The sequence below is a fragment of the Notamacropus eugenii genome, chromosome 6 (assembly GCF_028372415.1).
Source record: "Notamacropus eugenii isolate mMacEug1 chromosome 6, mMacEug1.pri_v2, whole genome shotgun sequence".
Taxonomy (NCBI): domain Eukaryota; kingdom Metazoa; phylum Chordata; class Mammalia; order Diprotodontia; family Macropodidae; genus Notamacropus; species Notamacropus eugenii.
In genome coordinates, this window is record NC_092877.1 from 248,328,337 (window position 1) to 248,339,836 (window position 11,500).

Consider the following 11,500-nt stretch of genomic DNA (forward strand, 5'->3'; position numbering starts at 1 on the left):
TAAGGAATATTATACTGAAGCATTAGAACAAGAGGGAAAAAGTGGGAATAGAAAATATCAACTACCTGAAAGAGATCCTATGAGATAAACTTACAGGAATATCACAGTTAAATTCTGAATCCCTAGTTCAAGGGAAATTATTATGAGAAACAAGAAAAAAAATTCAAATATGGCAAAGTCACAATCAGAATCAAGTTAAATATTGAAGAGTAAAAGAACTGGGGTTGCAGTCGAAAATATCATGATCATCAGTTTTAAGTATAATTCTAAACGGAAAAAAAAATATAGACATTCAGAGAGGACCAAATTAGAGGGAGGAGAATCATTCTAGATTCCTACTTCTTTATCAGTAAAGAGGTCAAACAATAACATCTCTCCATCTCCCTCTCTCTTTCTCTCTTCCTCTCTCTCTCTCTCTCTCTCTCTCTCTCTCTCTCTCTCTCTCTCTCTCTCTCTCTCTCTCTCTCTCTCTCTCTCTATATATATATATATATATATATATATATATATATATATATATATATATATATATATATATATATATATTATCTGCCTGTCTATCTATCTATCTATCTCTTCTAACTAACGTAATACTGAGAAAGGTCCCATGATTTACAAATAACACATTTCTATGCAGGAATGTAAATAGTTCAACTTTAATAAATCTTTATGATTTCTCTTCCCTCTTTAGCTTTTTCATGTTTCTCTTGATTCTTGAAATTGAAAGTGAAATTTTCTATTCAACTCTGGTATTTTCATCAAGATTGTCTCTATCTATATCTCACTAAATGTCCATTTCTTTCCCCAGATCATTTACACTCAGTTTTGCTGGGTACATGAATCTTTATTTTAATCCTAGCTCCTTTGATATCCAGAATTTCGTATTCCAAGCTCTTCATTCAGTTAACACAGAAGCTGCTAGATCCTGTGCTATTCTGACTGAATTTACACAATACTCAAATTGTTTTTATTTTCTAGCTGCTTGCATTATTTTCTCCTTGTGTGGGAACTCTTGAATTTGGCTACAATATTCCTAGAAGTTTTCCTTTTGGTATCTCTTTCAGGATAGGCAGATTTGTTCAATTTCTCTTTTACCCTCTACTTCTAGAATATCAGGGCAGTTTTTCTTGATATTTTCTTGGAAAAATGATGTCTAGTATTTTTTTTTTTTAATCATGGTTTCAGATAGTCAAATAATTTTTAAATTCTCTCTCCTGAATCATTTTCCAGGTCAGTTTTTTTTTTTAAGCTCAGAAGTTTTATTAGGGAGGACATGAGAATACATCCAGGGGGCTACCCTCTCCCACCCAGACATCCTCTACTGTGGGAGCGCTCACTTGGCTGCTTCCTCACTCCTCCTTCAGAGGGCCCTGTGATGAGGACTCTCCATACCCAGGAGCCTCTTGTGACTCAGAAGGCTTTGGGAGTTGTGGGTAAAATGTTGTCCTGGGCATCATGGCCCTCCAGTAGGCCACAGTAGGTAGCAATCTCCCACTCCAGCCTACTCTTGATGTCCATGAGGAGCAGGTATTCCTGGTTCTGGTGCTCCATGTCTGCTGGGAAGTCATTCAACTGGGCCTCAATGTTGCTGATGAGAGCCTGTATCCGTGACAGCTGAACCCCATAACAGGCCTCTGTTTCAGCCAGTGTGCCTTCCAGAGCAGCTTTCATGCTGAGCTGAGAATGCAGCTCAATCTCTAGCCCCTAAAGGGTCTGTCATAGGTCAGTGACTTCAGTCTTGCTGGTCTGGAGCTGTTCCGTGTGGATGGCAACTTCTTGATTCAACTCCTCTGTCTTGCTGTTGAACCAAGCTTCGGCATCACTCCTTTTCTTCTCAACCATGGCCTCATAGTGGCTTCTCATGTCCATCAGGATCTTGGCCAAGTCGATGCCTGGGGCCGAGTCAACTTTCATACTAACCTCTCCACCCACCTGCCCGCTCAGAGCACTTATTTCCTCTTCATGGTTTTTGTTGAGGTAGGCCAGCTCCTCCTTCAGGCCTTCAATCTGCATCTCCAGGTCAGCCCTGGACAGGGTCAACTCATCAATCATTCTACATAGGCCATTGATATCAACCTCCACACAGACAAAGGGCCTGCTCAGTCTCAAACTTGGTGTGGAAGTCATCCACAGCCAGCTGGACATTGTCAATTTGCAGAACAATCTTTGAGTTCTCAATGGTGGCACCAAGAATCTTATCTCGCAGGTCCTGGATAGTTGTAATGTAGGCGCTATAGTCTCGGGTGGGGCCGGGGCACTGCTTCTGGTACCAGTTCCGAATCTTGACTTCTAGGTCAGTGTTGGCTTCCTCCAAGGCTCGCACCTTGTCCAGGTGGGAGGCCGAGTGGTCGCTAAGGTTTTGCATGGTGATCTTCTCATTGCCCGCCAGGAGCCCGTCCGCTCCTCCATAGCCCAAGCTGAAACTGCTACTGCCACCATAGCTCCCACTCAGGCCTGAGGAGGCAAAGTGGGACACGGACACACCCAGGCCTCCTGAGAGTGTTTTTTTTTTTAATGAGAAATGTCATACTGTCTTCTATTTTTCATTCTTTTAGTTTTGTTTCATAATTTCTTGATTTCTCATAAATTAGCATCCATTTACTCTATTCCAATTTTAACGAATTATTTATGGAAGTAGCTTTGTTCCACTTGGCTAATTCTACTTTTAAGGCACTCTTTTCCTCATTGGGTTTTTGAACATCTTTGCCATTCAGGTTAGTCTGTTGTTTTTAAGATGTTACTTCAGTCAGCATTTTTGGAGTATCCTTTGGCAAGCCGTTGACTCATTTTTCGTGATTCTCTTTTGTCATTCTTATTTCTCTTCTCAGTTTTTCCTCTACTTTCCATACTTGACTGTCAAAATTCATTTTGGGTTTTTCCTTGGCCTGTGGCCATTTCTTATTTTTTATTGAGACTTTTGATACAAGAGCTTTGGCTTTGCTGTCTTCTTCTGGTTGTATATTTTGATCGTTCTTGTCACCAAAGTAAGATTCTATAGGCTAGTTTTTCTTGCCATTTGCTCATATCCCCAGCCAATTGCTTGACTTTTTAGCTTTGTTAAGATAGGATTCTGTGTCCATGGTGGGGAGGGGGTACTATTCAAGTTTTGGGCTTTTGCACTAGTGTTTCCACAGATACTTCTAGGGACCTGCAAATTTTCAGCATTCCCAAAGTTGCAGGATCAACAGAAAGATATTTACTCCTGTCCTACCCTGTGCTCTGGTCTCTGACTGACCGCAAGCAGTCTCTCCTGCCTTGCAAGTGTGAGGAGGATTTCTTCTCCACAGTCGCCACGAACTTCTCCATGCCAATGCTCCACCTCACCCCAGGACTCCCACCCAGTCTTGTGACCCATATCAGAGCACAGACAAAGTAAGAGAATACTGCCCTCATGCCAGCAAAGAGATTTCCTGATAATCCCCTTCTGATCATCAGTTTGAACCCCTCCCCCCCGCCACTGTCTGTGGACCACAGTCACTGCCTCTGCCACCACCACCATCTGACCACACTCCTCTCTGACAGAGGTCTGGCAGACTTTTCATACTGACTTTCTAAGTTGCCTCTTGCCTTCAGAAATTGTTTTTGGGGGGAATTGAAAAGTCTTGACATAACTGCAGTTGCCAATTATTCAGTCCCCTGATGCCTGTTTCAGCCCATCTGTGTTGGCTTGCGTCATATGTCAACCTTCTAGGTTGTCTTGGGCTGAAAATTTGTTTCACTATGTAATTTTGTGGGTTCTGCTGTTCTAGAATTTATTTAGAGTCAATTGGGGGAAAGTTCAAGTAAGTCCCTGCTTTTACTCTGCCATCTTGGCTCCACATTCCATCCCCATTTAATTTCTTGGGCCAATTCATAATATATCAAAACTATGATGAGAAAAGTTTTGGACTACTACTGTGTGGATTAGTCCACAATTCTTATATAGTATTTGTGTACATTAAGAGCAAGACAGATAGGCAGTGTAGTGGATAGTGTGCTGGGGCTTAGTTTAAATCTAGACTCAGAGAGATGGTAACTGTGTGAGCCAGTCACTTAATCAAGTTTGCCTTAGTTTTGTTGTCTGTAAAAATGAGCTGGAGAGGGGGTGGAGCCAAGATGGTGGAGTAGAAACACACACATATGCTAGCTCCGAACCCACTGCCCATAAAATATCTGTAAAAAAGATTCTGGAGCAACAAATTCTGGAGCAGCAGAAGCCACAGAACAATGGAGCAGACGAGATTTCTGTTCCAGAGAGACCTGACCGTCACGCCACGGACCGAAAGTCGAGCCCAGCCCTGCCTTGGCTAGCACCGAGAGGAGAGGATCCGAGCAGGCTTCGGGGATGGAATCTCCAGCGGCCGCACAGGTCCTTCCACCCAGGGGCCCCAAAGGAAAAAAAAATATCAGTTAAATTAACTTGAGTAATACAGTAAAAAAAAAAAAAAATGAGCTGGAGAAGGAAATGACTAACCACTCCAATATCTTTGGGAGAAAAATCCTCAATAGAGTCATGAAAAGCGTGGCACAATTGAAACAAATGAATAACAACAACAAAATACATCAAAAACACATGAAACTACTTTGGGAAAAACTTTAAATTGTCTTTCAGAAAGCTTGTGCAGTTGTAAGCCATGCCCCAGTAAAAAGGTGCAGACCTGACTTTAAGAATCAGCTGAGATCAGATATGCTATGATTTTTAGGGGTTCTCTGTAAACTACTGGCCAGAAATACTACTGTATTCTAGTGTCTGAAAAAATAACTTCAGATTTTTATTGCTGTACACTTCTCTCCCTACTGCTTTTCAGTAAAATATATTTGTAAGTAACAATATGACACTTCTATCCTCAAAACAGGAAAAGCAGATAAAGCTCAGCCTATGGAAATAAAAAAAAAAATATCTTTAACACTCTGGTAACACCTTCAAGTTATGAAAACTAGGTAGACTCTCTTTAACCATGGAAAACAGAAGTTACAAGAAGGTTGGAGCAAGGTTCTAATACAGGGTTCATTATCTTTTTTTTTTTTTTACACGAACACAAAGAAAACTCAGAAAAACCCGAAGTTCTTCAGCTTAAAATGACATCAATGCCTTATGGCCACCCTGTATATAGTTATTAAAAAAAAAAAAAAAAGCACATTAATCTATTGACTTTTAATAGCTGCATTTCAGAAATAATCTTCCCTAATTAGAGCAATAATTCAAGGATATGTGAGTTATGAAGAACAAATTAAGTACTTGTCATTGTTATCGCAAGATTCACTTATCTAAACATTTACTTTATTGTATATCTAGAAGATTCTTCTTATCTTTCTTTTGAACTCAAGGGTAGCACCAGTGTTTTCATAATTCCTGATCCCATATTTCTCAACCTACTCCTAATCGAATTTAAAATACTTATTTATCATTCATTTTATGGAATAGTCTATGACTTCAGAAGGAAGATACTGTTTCCCTCAATATATTTCTCTCTATTTTGTAAACTTGAAATATCCTTAATTAGTCTTCACCATTATAACCAGAATTTCATAAAGCTGTTAGCTTGTTCTTAACTAAATGGCTCTGAAATTTTGTTTTCAAGATGGAAGTGTAGAATTTAATTCAACCTATATAGATGGTGCCCACTGGCCACACAAATATATTTCCTGGAGAACTTAATCACAGTTTCAAACCGATTTCCTAAAAAGATTAGATCTCTTTTTTATAAGTATTCCAAAAGCAAATAAAATAATTCATTTTATCCTTTTGAAAACATTAGAAGTCCATAGGTTTTGTTAGACTATCAAAGAGGTCCATGACATAATTCTTTTAAAAGTTAAAAAAACACTTGTTTAGTTGAAGAGATGAGAAGCTACCAGGAAAGCATCCCTAGAAAGCATTTTTTAAAAATATAATGGCTAACTTCAAGTAAGAACTTATTTTAAAAAATTACAACGTGCTAGTCACTGCATTAAACACAAACAACAAAATCTGTCTATCTAGGAGAAACAATATTTGCATATTTAGATATTCATAAATCATAGATACAGAGCTGTTTTGAGGGAAGTTACAAATAACTTAAGGCATCAGGAAAGATTTGGTGTATAAAGCAGCACTTGAAATGAACCTCTATTGAAATTAGAGACTATCATATGCTACGCAAAAGTAACTAACTAGATGCAGTACTAGCTAAGGATTATTAAAATTTCCATATATCTGTTAATTCTTCTTATAGAGAATAGCTTAAATCCTTAAGAAGTTGCATGTGTTTGTATGTGTAAAGGAAAATATGCACATGAATACTCACACAAATGAAAAATTTGTATGTACAGTGTTGGAAAGAGGAGCCAGCTTTGTAATCAGGAATACCTAGATACTAGTTCCATTCCTCATAAGGACTGAAAATATATAAATAGGCAATTAATTTAATCTCTCAGTGCTTCAAAGCAAATTCTTAATACTAAATGTTGCCTGGTAGTTGCTCTGAATATCATAGCATACACTGTCATGTCATATAATGTTATATCTCATATCATATCATGTCATCCATGTTTGCATAGTATTATTTATGACAAACTCTAAAGCTTTGTGCAGGCATAAATAGAGATACAAGGGCTCAACTAATTTAGCTCACTACATAGATATTTTCAAAAGAAACTCCATCACTCAAAACATTACTTCCTTTTATTTTTGTTCTCTCCTTCAAGCTGTGATGCTTATAATAATCTTATCTGTTAGCGATTTTCCATGCTGATACTGTACCCGGTGCTACTGATTATATCTAATGACCTGCTGCTTCCTATATTTTACCCATCCAGGGTTCATTGTTAAAATTACTCATTATGGTACCTGAGCTATTCTCACATCTATGCAGGTTTGAAGTTGGCTGAACAAAGACAACACTGAAGTCCCACAAGTTAAATGATAAGAAAAAAAATATTTCAATTCAACAAGAGACTCAAATGACTTTAATGCAAAGAAGAAAACATGAAGATGCAACTATAATGCACAGCATGCAACTTCATAAGGAACACCAATGTCTTTGTCATAGTAACCATCCACCAAAACATTTAGTAAATGTGTCCTTTCAACAGATGCCAGTGTGACTCCAGGTTTATAAGAGTAGCTGCTCCTAAAGGAAGGACAAAAAGAAAAAAAAGGATGGTTCAATTTAACAGCCAAATCATGATATATGAAATAACTTGGAGAGAAGGAAAATTTAGAAACAAATGACTTATAGTGAAAACTATCTTTATCATCCATATTATCACCTCAAAGAAGCAACAGAATTCAAGTGGCATTTCATAAAGCATTCTGTATAAAGAAATCATTTCTCCTCGTAGTATCAACACAATGGATGAAGTTATACATGGCTATGAGCATTTTATTTAAAGGAGGTAAATTTTGTGGTAAGCCTTTGGAGGTTCCACATTTCTCATTTTTACCCATCCTAACCAAATATGAAAGAAGCAAGGCAGGAGAGTGAATGGCAATGGGTAGTGAGCTGGCAGTAGGGTGAGAAAGACTGTCTCAGTCATATATCACTTTTATATGTGTGACCTAATCATTTAAATTTTTTTTATTATTTACTTTTAACACAGCTTATAACAGATAAAGTAATTCGAACTTTGGGTCAGGTGATACTTTTTTTTAAAGCATTTGCAATATGGACGACAAAAAAAAATTTTTTTTAAACATTAACCAACTGAGACACAAATAATATTTATGTTGCTAACTTCACAAGCTCTTGACCTAATTGTCTCCATGGTATTAATAAGAATTAAAGGACCCTAACTTATTGTTGTTCGTCTAAAGTCCTATTCCTAACAGCTTAATTTTAGACTTAAGCTCGGATGTACCCCTACCAATAATCTATAATTTAATAGATCTGCTATTAAGCTTACAAACCTTTTGACCATAGGAAATTGCCACCAATAGTAAGGATATTGCAGGGATACAGTATCTCCCCAACTTCATGTCAGTTCCAGGCAGGATTAGATTATCCACTTGCATTCAGTCAGGCTTAAAGTCTGCCAGGTGTCAGTGGGGAAAGTGAGTCAGAAGAATCACACGTCAGCCCATGCTGAACAGGCACTCTCCCACTCTTCCCTTGAGATCACCTATGCAGTTGAAACCAGCATCTCATCAGCTTACTGGCATCGTGGATTGGAGGATCACATAGCCTTTCTTGCTACCCATACCTGGAGTTAGACTCAGAAGAACAGTCACTTAATAGTCCCATAGCATCTAACACTGACAAGTTCCAATAATCAGGTTTCAAATATGATTATAGTTTCACTTTGGCTAAGGAACATCTTTTGAGGCAAGTCTTAAGTGGCTTAGATACCTTTCTATACATATTCTAGTTCCTTATTAAATGGCAATCATAAAATAAAATTTACCAATATAACTTTGACTTTTCCATCAATGCCAAATTTTACCCGAGGTTACCTTCTTCTAGGAAATTTAGATTGAAATTCTTTTCTCCAAACTAAAGATGTCATTGATTTATTCTCAGTAATTAATTCAGTCTATTGTTTTAATACTAATTGTTTTTACCTCATTTTGTAACATGTCCAGTTTTTCTCCCTATCACTCCCCTAACCCTGCTTCCTAATATTTGGCATTCTGATTATTTCTTCTCTCAAGGTACCCTCCCCTCCATCCCACTCCACTCCTCTCTCCTACCCCCATCTTCTCTCTTTTCTTGAAAGGCAAGATAAATTTCCATATCCCTATCCCTGTAGTTCTTATTTCCAGATTATGTGCAATAAAAATTCTCAACATTAGTATTTAATACTTTGAATTCCAACTTCTTTCCCTCCCCTGCTCTCTCCCCAGCCCTACTGAGAAGGCAAGTAATTCAATACAGACTAAATACGTGTTGTTTTGCAAAGGACTTCCATAGCAATCATGTTGTATAACACTAATTATATTGCTCTCTGACCTACCCTATCCCCCTTTATTTTTCCCCGCTACAACTGACCTTGTCCCTTCCGAAGGTGCTTATTCCTAGTGATTCTCTTCTCTCATTTGCTTTCCCTTCTAACATTCCCCTCATTCCACTTGTCGCCTCCTCTCCTACTTTTCTGTGGTGTATATAAATTTTCATATCAAATTAAGTGAGCATGTTATTCCCTCCATCCACACGTGGGGAGAGTAGCTTTATTCCCCCCTCCCCTTCTCCCTAATCTCCTCCATTGAATAAGATTTTTCTTATCTCTTTTATGAGTTATAGTCTACCGCATTCCTTTACTCCCCTTCTCTTCCCAGAATTTTCCTCCTTCAACTCTTATTTTTTATATTATTTTATTTTTTTTTATTGTTGTGTGTGTGGATATCATCTCTTCTGATATAACACACCCTGTATTCTATCTATCTATGTGTGTTTGTGTGTGTTTGTGTGTATGTACAATCTCTCCAACTATCCAAATACTGAGAAAAGATTCAAAAATTAAAAATATTTTCTTTCCGTGTAGTAATGTAAACAGTTCAACTTTAGAGAGTCTTTTATGATTTTTCTTTTCTGTTTACCTTTTCATGTTTCTCTTGATTCTTGTCTTGGGAATTCAAATTTTTAAATACAGATCTGGTCTTTTCCTCAAAATGAAATCTTGAAATTCGATTATATCACTGAATGACCATGTTTTCCCTTGAAGTATTATATTCAGATTTGCTGGCTTCAATCCCAGTTCCTTTGACTTCTGAAATATCTCATTCCAAGCCCTTTGACCCCTTAATGTTGAAGCTGCCATATCCTGTGGTATCCAGATTGCATTTCCACAGTACTCAAATTGTTTCTTTCTAGCTGCTTCCAATATTTTCTCCTTGATCTGGAAACTCTGATATTTGGCCACACTATTCCTAGGAATTTCTCTGTTCAGGTTTCTTTCAGGAGGTGATTGATGAATTCTTGCAATATCCATTTTGCCCTCTGATTCTATAGCATCAGGGTAGTTTTCCTAGATAATTTCATGGAAGATAATGTCTAGGCTCTTTTATTGATCATGGTTTTCAGGTGGTTCAATAATTTTTAAATTATTTTTCCTGGATCTATTTTCGAGGTCAGTTGTTTTTCCAGTGAGTTATTTTACATTATCTTCTATTTTTTTCAAATTTTTTGTTTTGTTTACTAACTTCTTCGTTTAACTCAAGGTCATTCGTTTCCCTGAACTCATATTTCAAATAATTATTTTGTTCAGTGAGCTTTTGAACCTTCTTCTCCATTTGGCTAATTTTGCTTTCTAAAACCTCCTTCTCCTTGGTGGCTTTTTGGACTTCTTTTTCCAACTGAATTAGCCTGTCTTTAAAGCTGTTATTTTCCTCAGTACTTTTTTTTGCTTCTCCTTTAGTAAGCTGCTAACTTGTGTTTTAAGGTCTTCTATTGCCTGAGCCCATTTTAAGTTCCCTTTGGAAGCAGAGGCCTTGATTTCCTCTGACAGTATGCCTTGTTCTTCCTCACCTGAAAGGATGGGAGGAGACACCTGTTCCCCAGAAAGTAACCTTTTATGGTCTTATTTTTTTTCCCTTTTTTGGGCATTTTCCCAGCCATTTACTTGACTTCTGAGTTTCCTCTCCACAACCACCTTGCCTCCAGTTCAGCCCAGCCAGCGCTTGGGGGCTGACATTCAAATGTGCTGCTCCCAAGCCTTAGGGATTTTCTTCGGGGGCAGTTCTGCTATTCAGTGTGAGACTAAGTCCAGCTGGTCAGGTTGGGGCAGGGCCACCACACAGGGTTCAGTTCCTTCAGGTGGTTTATGAGGAGACCTTCAACAATGTATGCTGGCTTCTGCCTGCTTTGGGAGGCCTTGTCTGCTGCTGCCTCTGCTGCTGCCTTCTGAGGGGGCCTGAGTCATGGGGACACCCTGCTCCCCTCTTGGCCAGCGGAAAAGACCCTCTCACTGACCTTTGTCTCCTGTGCATTGAGGGACCTCTGGTGCTGCTAGAGATTTCATCCTGGCAGCCTGCTAGGATCTGCTCCTCTCGGTACCACATGACCAAGGCATTAAAAATTAATAATAATCTAGTCCCTTCCTACCTTTCCAATCCTCTTATGCCCTAATAAGTACAGTGACACTGGTCTCCTGTCCCTTCCATGAAAAAGACATTCCATCTCTGTGTATCAGGCATTTTCCCTGGGTTTCCTCCACACTTGCAATGTTCTTCTCCCTCTGCCATTTAAGTTGGGTTCTTTTATTCTCAATAAAAATCCTACCATATAGAGCAATAGTTTCCTAACCCTTCTTAATTCCAGCTCTTTCCTTCTCGATTATTTCCTATTTGTCCTGTATATAGTTTACTTTGTACATATTTGTTTGGGTATTACCTCCCCCTTTAGATTATAATTTTCTTGGGGGAGGGACTGCTGCTTTTGTAAAACTAGTGCTTAGCACAGTGCTTAGCACATAGAAGCCACTTAGAAATGTTTATCGATTGATTCATAATACTTTATATTGTTTTCCTGCATCCACTGACTTCATTCTGCTTCAGTTAATACATCTCTTCAGGCTTCTCGTTATTCATCATATGCTGCAATTAATG

At 38.3% G+C, this 11,500-nt stretch overlaps 1 pseudogene; it reads right to left on the reverse strand.

The window, feature by feature from the left end:
- Positions 1 to 1,378: 1,378 nt before the first annotated feature.
- On the reverse strand, positions 1,379 to 10,954 carry LOC140512308 (keratin, type I cytoskeletal 19-like; annotated as a pseudogene).
- Positions 10,955 to 11,500: the final 546 nt, after the last annotated feature.